The following is a 5,431-nucleotide window of genomic DNA, read 5'->3' as shown; positions in this document are numbered from 1 at the left end:
GTTTGCACATGTCGCCTTAAGCACATTTCTCTTAGTTTCACGCTGGACTAATGATAACGAATGAAAGTCAGTCTTTTAGTAAATGTATATAAGCAGCTCTTTAGTGTATAAGCAATTCTTTAGTGGTCGCACCGAAAGTACGGTGGAAGTTGGTTGAAGATGATGTTACGTAGCGTTCAGAACCAGTCTTGAAGTGAATGAATTATAAAGAAGTAAGGAAATGAGACGACTCTTTCTTGAACTATATCATTAACAGATCTTCCCCTCCACGCCAATCACAAGGTTTTCTCTATTCCTCTCGTATATCATCGTAACGCCCTTAATGCTAGGTTTGAAAAAGACTTTTCATGTCATTCCTATTTAGGTCCGATTCGGATCCCTCCGTTGTTTCCTTTTCCTTCTGCACCTTTTCCTCGAAATGAGAAAGAAGATGGTATACTTGAATTGTATTATTTAAGTTCTTATTGCTGGCCAAAAATTCTACTTCTACAATTGGTAGGTCAATGAGTTATTCAATTAAGTCGTGTTTTTCGTGGTTTTCCCATGTTACAACTTCTGTACCAATTCGGTCGATCCAGAATGGATCGGTTAAACATTCCATTAGGTAGCCTGGTCTTGACTCTTCTGTGTGGTATTCATTCTCGTTTGGCTCTTGGAATCACATCCAGCAGTGGTTTGAACAGCTCGCAAAATCCAACCACTTTACCTACTTCATTGCCCCCAACCGTTTCTCGTACCTCTATTGAAACAGAATGGTTTCATGTTCTTTCATCGATTGGTTATTCCTCTCCGTTCGTATCTCTTTTTCCAATTTTGGTCTCGATTAGTTTACAAGATTGAATGGCCAATTCTCCTCTGAACCCTCGATTCGATTGTTTTCCAAGAATGTTGAGTTGGGTATGTAAGCCATGTATCTGAGAGGAACAACAATAAAAGAAGGGCTTTCGGTTTTGGTCTTGCAGCTATTTTCAAAATATATATAAGAATCCCTTTTTTAGAAGAAAGATTATATATATGTCCAATCTCTAGTGGTGGTGGAACCAACCAAGATGTATGTCATCCGACCCGACCTCAGACTCTTTCTTCCCGACCTATTTAACTCTCTGGCCGTAGTTATTTAAGTGGTATTCCGAGATCGAATTCCTCCCAGGAACACACGAAACAAAGATATGAACTGGGTAAATAGAAATGTAAATGAGATTTTTCTATTTCATCCAAATTAGTTTCTTTTTCTACATCCATATGATCTACTAAAGTAGATTGGTATTGACCATATAATAAAAGCAGATCTTGGTCCATGGAGTCCCAAGAAGGTAAGAACTCCAACCTGTCCGATGCTTCTTCGGCCAAATACGATATACAAGTGGGACCTGCACTATAAGCAAGCTGTGCAAAAAACCGCTTCTTTTTTCCGGTTTCAAAATAAGTTGGGCGAAATAGGGTTCTACCGGGAAACCATGGATTTTTGAGTTTTCGCCATTGGTTATGGTTGAGCCACTGGAATGGAATGAGATAAGAATAACTGGAGATCTTTCCTCTCTACTTACTCGTAACAGGCTTTTCTTCTGTAGAAGACTTCTTCCGAATGGCATAATTGTCCGACTCTACCTTCCTCGATCTTCAAAGAAAACTAACTCCTCCTACTCCTCCTTCTCCTGATGGATAGGATCCTCCTTGTTCCTTCTTTCACTAATGGTCTCACTATTTTCTAGTAGTAGTAGTTCGCACGAGGGACTATCCTTTCTATCGCTTGCCCTTGCCTTTCATTCTCATTTGGTCTCTTTCTTTTAAAAAACAAAGCGAAGCAAAGCGCATGGCAAAGAAGCAGCCAGCTGACTGCCCCCTTCCACTCGGCCTTTCTTCGCTGTGTGAATAAGGTCTTAGTCTGTATGGGAATTCTAGGTACTCCGCAATAAGTCGCTAGTCGAAGGATTAGACCAATCGCAATTCATCACCATCTTGCCCGCCTCCAATTAATGACTGGCTATTATATAAGTGTTGACCTAAGCCCCTGCGCAGGGGCTCGGCTCCCGAACCTACGTGAGCTGTCTCGTACGGCTCTTCCTAAGAACTTGAAGCCCCCTCTCTCTAAATAGAAAAAAATGCATTTACAAGACAAAAAAGACTTTTGCAAAAAGCCTTCGCCCGCCTATTCTATTCAACGGGGCTATTAGAGAAGCTACTTCGTTCCTTGACTTCTTTTCTCAGTCAAGCTTCCTTATTCCTTAGTGTAATCTTGGTCCATAGTTTAAGACTCCGTTCCTTATAGCCTAGTCTATATCCACAGCTGACGTGACTCCGTACCGACGCCTTTCCCTTTGTATAGTATATGGCTAAGTGACTTCATAACCTCAACCTACTTTTTTGCTTACTGTAGCATAGGCCTTCATCGAGCTTTCGTCCCTTCACCTATAGACGGCGGCTTGGCTTCTCTATCGCTCATGACTTGGTATAGAGCCGTGTAGTCGTCGGTTTTACCACTGGAATGCCTTTGAGATAGTGGTCGGCCTTTCGAATGCCTTCTTCCTTACTTTTCTTAGAAGCCCGTTACGACTATACTATAAAGGACAGGGGGTGTTCACCTTTGGAAACTTAGCTACTTAAGTCCTTCTTAGAAAGTCAAAGTAAGGGCGAACGACATTCTGTTCAACAACTACAACACAACATAGAGTGTATTAATATGTATTATTGTATTAATTTATTAATTATTTATTGTATTAATATACATTATTGTATTAATATTAAACATCTTAATAATAGAACTACTTTCGTACTACTAAACAAGGAAACCTTCGGTTCCCTTTGTAAACACCGCTTATTTTAGTTTACATTCAAACCAAAGTATACCAAGCCTAAGCGGTCACGACATCTTGTTGATATTGATTGAGGAGTTTGATGGAGTTTAGCTGACTGAATCCATAAACCTAGAAAGTCGCCGCCACTTTTGTTTATTTGAATTTGACTCTATAGGTAGGTATCAACGGGGCTTGCGTAATGTAGTTGTAGTTAAGGCTGAAGTAGCGCTTTTTATTTGTGAAGATCTACTGAAGTACCAAAGGCGAATGGGGCTCCTAGGCTGGGACGTCTGGCAGAATGCTTGGCCTCTTGCGCTGGAAGCAAGACCCGAAGAGTGAGCTTATGTCGGTTAGCTTCTAGCACTAAATAATAGGCATTAGGCATTCTGAGCTGAAAAGAGGAAAGCAAATGAAGGGAGGCATTACGGGCCGACTATAAGAAAAGCAAAGCTTCGTAGACTCGGTCAAGTCGATTATAGAATGCCGATGAATATTTTCCACAATATAAGTGAAGGAGAGAGGGAAGCGAGGCTTAGCGATCTTTATAAGGCCGACCACTACATAAGCCGCTGGTGGAGAAAGCTCGAAGAGCTTTTCTTCATTCATTACTAAGCCAAGGTCCCAGGTCTCCGAGTCAGCCCGCGCTTTTTCGAAGAATCCTGCACCCATGGGCATACGGCCTGGCAGGCCTTCCCTTTCCGCCGGAGCTTCATGGGCGTTTCCCCGTTCCCCAATCAGATGTTTGGATGTGAGCTATACTCCGTGAGGAGCCAAACAGGCGTATGGCCTTGCCTTGCCATTTGACCTCTTTTCCCTTGTGACTAGGAATGCTCAGTGACAACCTCTCAATTGTCACCGCCTGGCCTCTCTTGCTACCACGGTAGCACCTAGTATGGTCAGCACCAGTCGTGTTCGGGCAACGAAGCTCACACTCATTCACATTGGTTCATCCTGCTATGCCCTGGGCCTTTTGCTCTTCTAACGTAAAAGGTGGCCGGCCATTCGTCAAGGCCCAGGAATCTGCTGGACATCTCAGCGGCGGGATTTGATACCCGCATCCGATCGAAGTTGCATTTTAGTGCTCCCCCAACTTAAAAAAAAGGAGCTTTTTCGTTGTGGGTCGCTTCGCGCAAGACATTGCTTAGGACCAACGGGTCACACGACAGGTGCACGATCTACTTTGCACATTTCATCCTTCAGCACTTTGCCTATCGGCTTGGTAGGTAAGCTACCTTGATCCATCTTCGACTTTGATTCGTTACGCTCAGAAGCTCCAACAAGACCTAAAGTCTCTTGCCACCTAAAACTCTGCCAAGAGAGCGCTGCTTTATGTTTGATCCTATGTACCCATAGAATGCTATGCGTTCTCCACTTTTGGATCTCGCAAAGAGAGAATGTGTTTTTTCCTCTAACTTTCTCTTTCATTTGCGGAGAGAAGAAAGCGGGCTTTGCTCCAGCTACCGCTATCCTTGGGAAACCAAAAGAACTACCGAAGGAAAGGGATGCAGTCTCTCCCTTGGCCTTTGGAGAGGAGAGGGCAGAGAAGAAAACGTCCTTCGCATAAGTTTCTTTGCTTCCTACGTCCTTACTAGTATAAAAGGGGCTCTTCGACCAAGAAGGCATTCTGGTAGGAAGGCCGACCACTACATAAGTGGCCATCCGCCCAGGAGAGAAGCAAACTACCCTTTTTTGATCCCCCTTCCCGGGCAGGGAAGAGAACGAAAATGGACCGCAGATGGTAGTCATGGTTGATTTTGATTCGAGGATCTTATGCGGTGGAGCGAACTCTTCTATCGTGTTGCATTGGCAGACCCCCCTACCGGGGGAACCATCGTACCGGAGTGATCCGAGAAGAGCGATTAGGCGTACGTTCTATCCTTTCTACAACGCCTATAGACTCAGTCTTTCATTTCAGATCAATTCTTCACTGCAATCGCTTTGATCCACCCCCTCGGTGAAAAACCGTAATAAGCCCTGAGGAATTCCTACCAACAGACTTCTCTGTACTCAAAGTGAATTTTCTAAGTGCTCTCCTTTGTCTCATTGTGTATCTCCTAATCATTCGATTCCGCACCTAAGGCTAGCTCCTACTCCTCCTCCTTCTCCTGACGGATAGGATCCTCCTTGGTCCTTTTTACATAACACTCTTGGCGGCCCAAGAGGACTGTCTATCTTTCTCTTTACTTACGCAATTTCTTTCTTTGTTGTTAAAGGAGTCTCTTCTTTTTTGGCTGCTCCTGGGACAAGTTCTTTTTGGTATTGTAATAATATTGCTTGCCACTCTTCGGTCCGGTAAACCAACTCCAACCAAGCCCAACACTTAAGACAGCACTACTTCAATATTCAATCGTACAACATTAAAGGTAGCGAGGCTGACGGATTATAACAGCATCAAACCATTGAAAACTAGACAAACCGTAGGTCGATATAATAGTAGTTCCTTCTAAAGGTAAAGTTAAGTCCCAACATTCCTCATAACACCGGACATCTCGTACAAGAGATTCCAACAAAGAATGCCTGCTTTGTAACTGCTTCTTCTTTAACAGAACATGTTACTTCTTTAAGCAACAAAGAACGGCTAAAGCTCATCGTAAGATAAAAAAGAACACCAACCCGCACAGACAACAAAAACACAA

At 43.3% G+C, this 5,431-nt stretch overlaps 3 pseudogenes; 1 reads left to right on the top strand and 2 right to left on the bottom strand.

The window, feature by feature from the left end:
* Positions 1-220: 220 nt before the first annotated feature.
* LOC124888016 lies at positions 221-915 on the top strand (annotated as a pseudogene).
* Positions 916-1,070: 155 nt separating this feature from the next.
* On the bottom strand, positions 1,071-1,645 carry LOC107868710 (annotated as a pseudogene).
* A 1,707-nt stretch (positions 1,646-3,352) lies between these two features.
* On the bottom strand, positions 3,353-4,854 carry LOC107869537 (annotated as a pseudogene).
* Between the last annotated feature and the right edge of the window lie 577 nt (positions 4,855-5,431).

The sequence above is a fragment of the Capsicum annuum genome, chromosome 10, assembly GCF_002878395.1.
Source record: "Capsicum annuum cultivar UCD-10X-F1 chromosome 10, UCD10Xv1.1, whole genome shotgun sequence".
In the NCBI taxonomy this organism is placed as follows: domain Eukaryota; kingdom Viridiplantae; phylum Streptophyta; class Magnoliopsida; order Solanales; family Solanaceae; genus Capsicum; species Capsicum annuum.
The sequence above is the reverse complement of the archived record's forward strand: the minus strand, read 5'-3'. Positions and strand labels throughout refer to the sequence as shown.